This window comes from Fringilla coelebs (genome assembly GCF_963513975.1).
Source record: "Fringilla coelebs genome assembly, chromosome: 1".
NCBI classification, from domain to species: Eukaryota; Metazoa; Chordata; class Aves; order Passeriformes; family Fringillidae; genus Fringilla; species Fringilla coelebs.
In genome coordinates, this window is record NC_140028.1 from 73,178,033 (window position 1) to 73,190,801 (window position 12,769).

A 12,769-nucleotide genomic window follows, 5' to 3' on the forward strand; every position below is an offset into this window, starting at 1 on the left:
TTTGAAGGTAGCTGCTGAGAAGGTTCTTGAGCTGCTAGTCTTGTTATCCTAGCAAGGTAACAGACTGAATGCCTTTGTGCATGCCCACTGCTCATGGAGCTGGAATACTGAGTCATGGCCTTCAAGGAGCAGAAATACAGCAAGGGCTGATGGTGGAGCAGGAAGGTATTTTGAGCTGGAAGACTTACTAGGTTTACTGGTCTGCTGTTGGCAGGATGTTTTAAGTGGTGCAATCCTCTTGTGGATTCCTGTTCTTCCAGCTCCTGGTGGATGACTGTGAAACAGCTTGAAAAACTTGTTTGAAAGGATCGTATTTTGTGTTTGTTCATTTTGTAATGGACAAAATTAAGGAGTTGTGCTTTTGACACTAGACATTCCTCCCTCTTCTTCCTTAGGTAGACATATTGCAAAGGTTTATAGTAATAATTAAAAATTTAAAATTTACCACAGTGTTGGTTGGCAGTGAAAATCCAGGTCTACAATTGTTTTGGATATACTAAGCACTTTATTTCTATTCCAGTTAACAGATTTTAAGTACAGGTCTATACAGTCTCTGTGGATGCAGTTCTTAATGCTATTGTTTGCTCTGTTGAACCTGAAAAGGGCTTAATATGAAATATCTGTGCAGTTGAGGTATTCACATCTTCTGCAAGTATAAATCAGGTGCAGGCACTGATTTCTTTGAAGAAATATAGAAGATGAGACAATTTTTGATTGCCACCATCACCTAAGATATGCCTCCTCCAGTAGATTTCCCTTTATCCATTATCTGTTGTCTCCTTTTTAGTCTCAGGGAATATTTTGTCATTGCTTTTAACTGTGAAATAAGGGAGATGGTGAAGCACAGTGGATATTTTTTCAGGTCATTATTTAGGTTTCTTTTTAAAAAACTGACCAGGTTTGTTGTCAGCCTTTCCAGAATATAGCCAGGACAAGAATATTATGCAGCTTTCAGAGGTTCAAGCAGCTTTCCCAGGTGTCAAGTGCAGCTGCAGGCTGTGAATACCCAGGCAGAGGGGCAGCACCAGGCAGCTCAGCACCGACGTGGCCAGATGTCACTGCAAGCTTTGGTACCACCCCTCTGGGTGCCCCAGGAGGGCAGGACCTCACCCCTGTCTTCACCCTGGGAGAACACCTTCCCTAGTGTGGAAGTGCATCTCCAAGTGGCAGTTCCCATGGGTTGCTGCAGGTTCTGGTGCTCCACATTAAGGGTTGTACCAGCAGTCAGCCTGAGCAGCGAGCCAAGCCCTGGCAATTCCTGCTAAGGAAGGGCTGTCCACCTGCTGCTTGCTGAAGAAAAACCACGCTCATAGAAGTAGAGGTCCAATGCAAACAGCATTGAGCACATGCTCAGGGTAAGGTTTTTTGCTTTGCACACATTTGAGATGAAATGTGCTGCAGTGTTACCTCCTGAAGGAGTTGCTGGAGCCCAGGCAGACCCCAGCAGCTGCTGCTGCTGTCTCCAGTTTCTCCCCTCAATTACAGAGAAGGAAAACTTTTCCATCCTTTAGATCCACAGCACAAAGGCTGGCCACAGTCTCACTGAATTTGTAATGAAACTGTGCATGTCATGGGAGAAATAAATTCAGTTGATTGAAAACTAGAGCCCAGATCAGCACTGCCATTTCCTGTCTGCGGGGCCTGACAGAGGTTGGGACAGATGTGGGAAATAAGGATTTTTCCATGCAGCCTGTTCTTTGTATTTCTGTGCTGGCCAGACTGCAGGGCCAGGTGGCCTCCTAGGTCAGAGCTGGAGGAATATGCACCTGCCAATACACCTGCCCAGTGCTGGGAATATGAATAGCATTTTAGTCTGCAAATCTGCAGATTAATCTGCATCAGTGCTGTGCAACTCATAGGCACCAATTTTGTAATGGCTTTGGGGTGACCAGAATACAAGCTGAACTCATTTCTTTGGAAAGCAGGAAGACAATCTTTTGGCTGGCTGTGGCAAAGGTATCAGGATAGATTTCAAATTGGTACACTGGATTGAATGAGTTAACTGTTAATTTTTGTTTACTGCCAACCCAGGGTCTTGAAGATTTAGCACTCAGATTTGGTTCTGAAAAGCAACATGTGCTACAGCTGAGCACTTGAATTTGCACTTTCAGTACCACCTGCAAGAGACCGACAATTGACAGGTGCACTCAGGGATTAACGTACAGTATGTTAGAATTAGGGGCTGGAAATGAAGCCTATTTTCTAATCCTTTGTACTTTACTGTGTTTATGTGCATAAATGTGATATTTCCATTAAAAGAGGCACAAGGTGTTGAAGTTATTTGGCACTCTCATTCTTCAAAGGGGTTTGGGGATGCTGCCTTTCACTTTCCAGTGGATCTAAAAGCCCATTCTCTTTCACCAAAAGACTCATCAGCATCACCTAAAAGCTGTTTGATTTCCCTGGAGTTATTGTGGGCTAACTTCCACTCCTTTTGAATTTTTCCCTAGGAGTTAAGGAAAACTGTTGCTTTTGTTTCCCATCAGGTTTTTTTCACTGGTCATCTTGCTGGCCCGTGTCCATGTTGCTCTGCTGCAAGCAGGTGGTCTCCAGTATCCTTGCTGAGAGTGTGACTCCACTTGGGGCATCTGTGTAAAGCTTTGCACTTGCTGGTTTTGGCATTGCAGGCCACAGGTTTCTGTGTCCTCATTGCCCTCCTCCCCTGCTGCCTCCACTGCTCTCCAGCTATCTTCCCCTCTTCATCATTGTCCTCACCCTAAAGGCTGCACCCCTCCCTTGCTCTTTATCTTACCTATCTGAAGGTTGCAGTGGGCAAAGCTCCCACAAAACACTTCCTGAAACCCGTGGCAAAGGGACCACAGGGGAGGAGGAGGAGGCACACCTGGTTTGCTTTCAGCCATCTGTCCCCTTGAGCTGCTGCTGCCGAGGAGGATTTGAGTTCTGTTGGATTTCAGCACAAAAAGAGTGGCTTGATCTGTGTTTTGTTGTGCATTTCTTCCCCCCAAGAGATCCATAACTATGAAATGCCAGGCAATACTGGCTGCTCTTCAGGTTGCTCCTGGTCACTCAAGCAGCACAGTTTACCTCCTGAAAAAGAGCAAGCAAACCCTTGGCAGCGCCTCCTGGCAGCTGGAGCCCCTGAGGGAAGGCAAAGGTGCTGCTGCTGGAAGATGCTCCTCAGAGGGAAAAGGGACATTAATTCCTAGGGCAGAGGGAGGTTTCCTACCTGCTTTCAGTGCCAGGCTGTAGTGTGGCACATTAGTGGGAAGAATGTCCTGGAGTGTTGTAACCGGAGCAGGGGCTGTGTCTGCCAGCAAAGGCATTCCTCGTCTCTGTACTTTGGGAACACATCACCACGGTGCTCCCAGGAAGCTCCCAGCCCCATGGGTCAGCCCAATCCTGCAGTAATGTACTAACAGGGGTTTAATGACAGTGACAGTGGATGGTGGAAGTCCAACCACTTCCCAAAATTCTCTAAAATTGCATTGTTCTCTCATCTCTGGTAAGGAAGAGCTTCAGCATGGGGGCTCCCAGTAGCCTCCCTCCCAGAAGACACCGTCTTCCCCATCACCCAATAGCAGCCCCTGTGCTGGGCATCATCCAAGTAAGGAAAAAACCCAAAAAGTCTTCACAGATACCTCCAAACATATCACAGGCTGTCACAGTATCAGAAAAGAAGCCTGGAAAATGAGAAGGGCCAACTCATCTTATTCTGGAGAGCAGGAATTTTTTTCTGTTTGGCAAATTCCTATGTACAGCTAAATACAGCACTTATGGAAAAACTTGGTGAACTCTGGACCCTTTTTGCTTTGGCCGTGAAGCTGCTGACCACAGGGAAGTATAAATGATATCAGCCAAATCCATGCTGAGACTGAGATATGCTTTATAATGCTAAATATGCTAAATAAGGATATCCCAGAGTGGGCAAACTGGAGGCTCCAAACCAGTTCCCCACCTATATAAACACCCATATCATTAAGTTATTTTAATTATACATGGTATTACACTTAACCATACCTATAAAACTACTTACAGGTAACACAGGCACACATAAACACCATTCCTATATCAAGCAATAATGAGATACATATATAACACATATATATACATACAAAATTTAAAATTTTAACATATATTATTAACACATATACATATAAAAAACCTCTTAACTCCTAGTGATAATGTGGAGCACTTATACATGTTAATGATGACCATCTCTCAAAAAGCCAGTATTAAATAATTCTTCTGTAAGAGGAACAAATAATTTGGGGTATATTGTGGAGGCTACAAAGGGAAAACAGACCAGCTGCCTTTTCACTGAACGCTACGGAGCACTTGCATGAGAAGAGGCAGGGGATTATGTGAAAATTGTACTTCATTGGATAATTAAAGTTGTTATGCACATTAATTTTGCCTAGTCAGGTTTAAATTTGCCACTTCTCTTGGCACATTTGAATTTACAATGGTTTTGGATGTTTTTATATCTATAAAATTGTGCACAGGTTTGTGGATAATTAGTGGGCCAAATGCTCCTGTTTCAGTTTTCTCTCAGGGAAACAGAAGAGGTTGGGAAAATTGATTCAGGTGGTTCATTTTCCCCTTCCTGTTGTAGCAGCTTCCCACACGAATGACAGTTTGCTTCTTTGCCCAAGCCCTTCCTCCCAAACAGACAGAAAATGAACAGAAACCCTCCAGAGGCAGATGTGCAAAATCTGTGCTCGCGGGTGCTGTCCTGGATGCATCCAGTGATTTCTCACAAGGCACTGATGGAACGATGAGCTCCTGTAAATGTGGATCAGGAAAGGGGCACAGGAGCTGCTGGAACATCTCTGCTCCGTGTGTGTGTGTGCCAGTGGGGTTTTTACTCTTGGTGCCATAGTAACTGAAGTCAGCTCAGAGAGGTGTTAACCACCAAAGGCGCTTCCTGAGCCTCTGTGCACAGCTTTCTGCTGACAAAGGTGATAAAATATTTACTTTCACACCACATGCAGCAGCAGGGAGTTAAGGTTTCCTTGTGCTTGCTGCCACTACACTGAAGCCAGCTTTTTGCAGAAGCCAGTAGTGTGGGGGTGCTCTGCATTTTTGTGTGAGAGTGTTAATGGGACACAAATCAACAAGTAAATGGGGAACTTAAGCAATAGCCCCACTAAAAGTTCTGTTCCAAACCAAAGTGAAGTAATGTTTGAAAAGAATGTACAAACATAGTTGTACTGAGAGCAGACATGCTGCATTATCAGCTTGGCTGATTTCACAGGGAAGTCTAGTGGAATAGTAGTCATGCAGCATTTACCCAAGTTCTGCATGAGGGAAATGTGGTCTTTGACCGCCTGGCATCCTTTTCAAAAAGCTGCAGTTGCAGCCTCCCAAGTGTATTCATATGAGTGAAATAAAGTATTTGTTTGGTGAGCAACAGAACTGAACAGACCAGCCATATTAAAATAATTTTTTCTTTGTTTCGGTCTCAAAAATTTGTTTAGCAAACAGAAATTCCACTAACACGATCATAAAAATGTACTTTGTGGGGGATTTACAGTTGATCAGTTTCTCACCTGTGGCTTTTGAAAAATGTGGGGTTTATTCTTTGCCTGACTGACTGCATTATCCTTTTTTTTTATGTTCATGGGCGCAACGAGCAGTGTTTGCCTGGGGTTTCCCAGGTCTTCTGCAAGAGCCTTTTCAGGCTTCTGAAGGGTTTCCAGTCCTCATGAGAATCTGCATGACTGACCAGGATACCGTGCTCAGAGAATGCCAAGGGAAAAGTGCGGCATGTCGGCTGTCCAAAGAAGAGACAGCCAGGCACCACGGCGAGGTCTGGTCTGTATTTAAAAACAACACAAAAAAACCCCAATTGAGCCATTGTAACTTAAAAGTTAAGCAGGCCTAATGTGCACAAACTCTCTTGGGTTGGTTTTAATCAGGCTTATATTCACTTGACTTAGCCAATCAGAAGCAGTTTGTGGCAAAGAGATATAAATCATTCACCCTGAAGCTGGTTTCCGTGCAGAGAGCTGGGGCAGTTTGCGTGCCTGTGCTGTTTCCAGCGAAGAGGGCTGCCCTGCCGCATCCTTGACCCAGGGAAAGGCTCTCACCTGGGATCTCTGCTGACCCAAGCTGGTTTCTTGCAGCTTCCATTTTTCCAAGCAGGTCCTTGTTGCCCTTTTACTCATTGTTGATGAGCTCTCTCACACACAGCAGCCAATGGCACCTCCTGGAGCTGCTCAGTGCCTCTCGCTCACCTTCAGCTAATTACCAGTGTCACTTTCATTAACAGGGCTCACAGCTGCCAGGGATCTTCCCTTCACACCATCCCCAGCAGCACGCTGCAGCTTTGCTCTGTCATTTGGATTTGGGAAGATCCAAACCCCCACATGCAGGGCTGGGTAAGAGCCGCATTGTCACCATCCTCCACAGAGAACTGCTCTCTTCCCATCGAGTAAAACACTGGCTTAATCTTTAATTCAACACTGTCTTTTGAGGATCACAGCCCCTGCTCAGGAACAAAGTCAGCCTGACTACAGTCAGAGGCAGAAGATGAAATATTAATCCATGCTTTCGTGACATTCAGGCTGGATTACAGTAATTCCCTGTCTGCAGGTCTCCCAGGGCCGCCTCCTACAAAACACACTTTGTACAGGAGCCATCCCTGGGATTTAACCACTGCAGACAATCAGCCCGCCTCCCACACTCCAAACCTGGGGCCTGGCTGGAGACCTCTCTTCTCTCTTTATCTCCAGGTATGCTCTTCAATTGCCACATGCAGATCACATTCACAACTGTAGCTATTTTTAGTCACTAGGAAAAAAAATCCCAGGTTCAGGATGTGTCAAATTAAAAAAAATAAAAAGGCGTAAAAGCTCATATCATATAAATATGATAGGAAGATTCTACAAATATGATAGACTATCACTCTGGCTCTTTCTCTCCTAAGCCCATCATCCCAGGGCACAGAACATATGTTATATGGGTCACTCTTCTTTTAGGGCATTGAATGGCATTTCCTCAGGGCAAAAATTAGTTAAATTAGAAAAACAACAAAATGAGGCCATAGTGAAGAGCCGAGTGTTGCACACCAGTCAGCTCAGATCTGACCAAAGTATAGAGAATGTGAGGTTGAATGAGAGAAAGAAATCCACCACAGAGGGATATAGCTGAAGAAAACACCGAGGGAAGAAAACAGGTTAAAGCCAAGCTCACCATCTGGTATTTCCATAAGTCTCAAAGATGCAGCTGTTCCTGTGCTGGCATGTGTTAGATCAAGTGCAGGGCTTGTTCCAGCCAGACTTGCTCATTTCCTGTGTGCCTCAGTCTACCTCTCAACTGAAGAGAAATGTTCTCCTCAATACCAAGTTAATCCATAAGGTCAGCTCTTGGTTATCAGGCGGTGGGGAAAAGAACGGATGGAAAAATCCACAGAAACAAAACCATGTAACGAAAACTATGTCAGTCAACAAAGCGAGAACGTGTCATCTCTTGGCTTTAGAAAACCACCCAAAATTCTTCAGAGATGGCTGAGGCAGCTGGGACAGCAGGGGCCAGAGTGGAGCCTGTGGCAGTCTTCAGACGTCAGGTGATGGTGAGGCTGGGCACATCCAGGACACAGATCATCTGCTGCTCGTGGCTGCAGAGTGGCTGAGCCCACCCAGCTTCTGAAGACAGAGAAAGGCAAGAGTGCTCATGCATTCCCTACAGTACAGATATATAACATTAAAAGTGCCCTCCCTCAAAACACATTAAAAAAGTATACTTCCCTCTGAGAAACAGGAAGCTTACTGTGCCCTTGGCCTCTTTTTTCCACCAAGTGATTTCCTTAGGTAAATGAGTATTTGCTGTATGGGAAAGCTTAGCCTAAAATGCAAGACTAGGAAATTTTTGCATCCTATACCACCATTATGCCATACTTTGCTGAAGAATTCCAGCTTTTGAAGATTCCAGTGGGCTATTTAAGAGATTTATGAAGTTATGAAAGCAAAAGTCAGGTCTGTGCAGTTTAAATGCCATAAAATCCCTGTGCTGCCATTTCCCATTAGCAGGGTTCTAAAGCCTTCTTCTGAAAGCTGAGAAGGCACATCTGAGAATGACACTTAGGGGGAACTTAAATGAACCCAGGGCAGGGGGAAAGAGGAGGGAAAGGTGGCAGTAGCAGCCCAGCAGCAGTAAATCTAACAAAGACAAGATCTAATTGAACAGTGATCATCCCTCAGTTATTTAAAAATCACATCAATGTATGGACATGAATCTTCCTATAGAATTGTGGGTTTACACACACCCAAAACAGCCTTTGTACTCCTAGACCCATGGAAGAGTGAAGAAATCCTTGTGGCCTGAAAGTCTCTCCCTCAAGCCAGAGAAGGCAACACTGCTCACATTTTCAGAGTAGTGTCAAGAAAACCATAGTGGTGGGAAGGAGTTGAAGTAAGAATTCTTGAGTACCATGCTAGACCCACAGCTCTGCAGGAAGGTCTGTGCTGCAGAAAGGTCTACACCTATGAAATATTTTGAGAGCGCTCATACCTTTCCTAGGATTCCTTGCAAAGTGTTTCTGCTCATTTCAATTTTATCCACATCTTTCATTTGAGAAAATATCTACTGAGTCAAGCAGTGAATGCTGGGATGCTGGCAGGGCATGTAGCTATTTAAGGGCTTTTTCACATCTGTTTTCACAGGCAAACCCTATTAAATTGTAACAATAAACCGCATGGATTTTACTGGTAAGCAATCAATTTCCATGAAAGATAACAAAAGCTTTCACTGAAATGGGCTAGAAATCCAAATCCCTTAAAATCTGAGCCCACATTATAAGCACCACGCTGCAGGCACTGCAGTAAGCACTGCTCACTGGGGGCTCAGGGTGTGCTTTTCTTAGGTTAAGCATCACCAGCAGCTGCAGTCACATGTGGTGGGGTAACCCCACACACTCCTAACCCCAAACACATCCAGTGGTCCAGAACAAAACACTCTTTTTGCCCCCTCTTCCAGCAGCTGCTCACCGGCACAAGAAGCTCTCACGGCTGCTCCCGGTGGCTGGATGACTCTGCTCACCAGAAATGCCTCATGGGCTGGGGCTCTCTGAGGTGCCTGGCCCCAGAGATCGTGCAAGGCAGTGTCCTGAGCAGTGGCCCTGGCAGTGGCCCTCCAATCTCCCATGTCAATAACACCTGGGATAAACCTCACCAAGGAAGGGTACAGGGACCACACTCTGGTCTTCCATGCCGGCCTCTGGCTCAGACCAAAGGCTGTCCTCTGCATCATCCAGAGAGCTGGCTGGGACAGAACAACACCAGGAGACTCACCTCTAATAAAAAAGGACCTTGAGAACACTTAATAACACTTTCTAATAGACACAGTTTCTAATACTGCATAACACCTTTTAGGCTTTGTTGGTGCTCCAAGGCATCAACATTTCCAAGGTGCATTTCCAAAAAGGCTCTAGCATTTTCCTTTCAAAATATCAAGGCTAAAACAGCTCAGTTGCTGTAACCTCACACCACTGATTTGCATTAATATCTTCCCCAAATTCTGTTCATCAGCTAAACCATCCCTCTGTGAATCTACAGAAAAGGCACACCTGACGCTCAGCATCCACTGGCAGTTTTACGGAGCGAAGATACAAGTTCAGCTTGAGTTCTCTCCCCTGGATGCTCTCCCAGCCACTGCTTTTAGTCACTTGCCCACAGCTGAGGAAGTTCCCACCTCTAAGCAGTCTAGTGCACCAAGAAATATTACCAGTGGCTACATCAAAGCTAATCTGTGGCTTTGCAAGGCACAGGCACGAGCTGGGCCATGAAGTGTCGTGACAGGTTGTCCTTGGGAGTGGCAGCACTGGGGAGCAAGAGGCCAGCAGATGACACTGGCTGTTAGACACTTGGTGACTCCAGCACACAAGGATTGAAGATTTCACTTTAGGAAGCATTTCTGTTAAATTTGCAGAATGAAAACAAATTCACCTCTCCTTTTACACTTGAAGAGCTTCTGCTGCACAGCTGATGAAAGGCAAAAAGGCTTCAGCTGCATGGTTATCAATGCCAGCAAATATGGCTGAAAAAATATACAGGGCTCACATTCATTCCTTGTAGCTTGTGTTACCTACTAGAACTATAATGCTATCAAAGTGATGCTCTCCATTTACATGGGCCCTAGCATTTCACCTCGAGTACAAATGCTAAGCTATCAAAATAGGGTGCTCAAAATGAAAATGAAGGTGCCATCTTTACTCAGGCACCTTTTGGAATACTAGTACCGGGTCACTAATGCTATTTAGAATTGTTTCTTGGGGTAATTGGCACAGCTCTTCTTCCTCAAGTGCTGTGCTTTAATCTTTTCACTCTATAATCTCAGCCATAGAAATAGTTGTATTTTCAGAACATAAAGCACAATAAATCAAGAGGGAAGTTCTTGTTTGATTCTGACTATTGAAAGCATTTCAATAGCACCTGCAGGCTGAGCTGACATCTTGCCAATTGTTTTGCAATCTTGTTTGATTATAGGCAAAGCAACAGATAAGTAAAAGAGAAACTGCAGAGCAGTAACCCTGGGACTGCTTTTGTAAATAAACAAAGGATATAATTTTTTAAATATACATTTATATATAATGTTTATATCATTCCTCAAAAAGGGGCTGGGGTTGTGCTGATGCTTGTTTCTGCTGCAACAGACTGTACACTTGTTTACTAATAAATGAAAAATCAGGATCTTTTCCCCTTAGTTACTAAAATCAGGTATACTGAATTATACAACCTGTTTAGATGTATATGTACAGCTGTGTGTTACAACAGTGATTCCCCCCTGCTTCTATCTCAGAAGCTGATTTACTCTGAAACATTTTGTTCAATTGTTTTCAAAATAACTCATATTCTCACTCATATAATATTTTCTTCTAAACTTGCTATTCCAGCAAGGAGCACTGCAGAGACCTGTGCTCCCTCTTCCAAGAAGCTCTGCTAAATTCCAGTCCCCTATTTTTGAAGTCGTGGGGCCTACACAACGATAGGGTCATATTTTGCATGACATATTCCATTTCATGCCCTGAAGCCAGAGCTCCATAACACATTTGTGAGTCATAAAAAGCCCAGAAATCAATGTTTAAGAAGGGGCCTAGCAGCGACCAAGCAGCAGAACTGAAGATGGGACACAGCTGGGTAACACCAGCAATCCTCTGCAGAACTCCACAAACACAACTCACATAAAGGGAAGGATCTGCCCACAAGTCTTCTCCACCACTTTGCAGGTTGACAGGTCTTACAGTGCTTGAAAAGATGGATGTTTGGAGGTCTCTACCTCATGCAAAATACCTAGTTTGGCTCCCCAGTCCTGCAAAATACATCTGAACTTACCTTAATTTCTTGGAGAGTATCACTGAACTTAACAGGACTATAAACACAAAATAAAATCCTCTAAAAGACAGGTGGCCTGCATGGGATGGGAAAATAACCTGCCTTGAAGGATCCTACACTTGTAGGAATCCTAAATCCCCCCGGGGAGATCTGCTTAGATGACATTGGTAACATTTCCCATACTTTTTGATGTATAGATTCTGCATTTTAAGATTCTTTTTTATCCTGCACTCACTAACAAAGTCATTGCTATTGTAAAGGACCAGACCACGACAGCCAGGAACAAAACCAGGTGCATAAACAAACTAAACATATGCATCTAGGGGAGAGGAATCTTAAGGGTGATGATGAATAGCTGGATCAAGCTCAATGCTTTCTTGAAGTATTTACCTCAGCCACTCCTGGCTGGTGGTGAGCCGGCCGTCAGCATGCAAAGCACAGTCCTAACACTGGGAAGTTTTCAGTGTGGATGTTGTAGGAGCTCTTTGGGGCCACAAAAAGCAATGTCTTAACCAAGATCCTCATAACAAGTTCAGTTGACTGGCTTATTTAGGGCTTCAGCCTTTCCTTCCAAACCCCTCCAGCTGTCACAACTGTCACATCAGCAGCAGGCTAATGTTTATTATGTTCTGGGTAATAAATCGGGCCATAAAAGGAGAATTCTTGCATTTGTTATTCATTATCTCTTGTCCAGAGGGAAGGAATTAGGTAAGGAATTAGCTTCTGATGTGGGTCTTTTTTATTAGCAACTCAGATGTAACACTAGCTACCTGCAAAAAGGATGTTAAAAGTGTTCACCTAAACTGCATGTTCCAAAGAATCTGATCTCCCATTGCTTAATACCTCTGGGATGAACGAAATCTTACATCCTAGTTTTTATAGCTGACTGCTCTCTCTTTGTAGGGACATAAACACACACACACACACATGAATATTAATTAGGCCTCAGTTCAACTACAGTATGTCTTAGTTCTATACCCTATATCCACATACATGCTGCCTTTTGCAGTGAAGAGAGATAATATATATTTCTTTATGCTTAACCTTGTAGGTTAGAAGAACCAGAATTTATTAAAATGTATTTGCATTTGCAGATTTCCCTCATCCAAAGGCCTCTTCCAAGCAAAAAGATTCAAGGACATGTAGATTTATGAATCAAAGAATTGTCCTCTCAGTATGTAATTAGGCATGGGAAATTGAGGTCAGCCTAAGAAATGGCCAGTGTACAGTTCTGAAAGAATATGACAGCTCTGCTGTTTTTCTCTTATCATCCTCTAGCAACAGCTTTACAGAGCACAACTGAATCCACTTCTGCGCTGATCCATTTACTGTTCTACTTTTAATATTTAGGGCTTTACTTCTCTGATCACAGCTCCTGTTCATCACTGATTTAAATACACCAGAAAGTAAAATGAAGTGTGCAACATTCCACTGGCATGTGCCCCAGTCTGGTGGTCTTCAAGAGACAAAGCCAGACG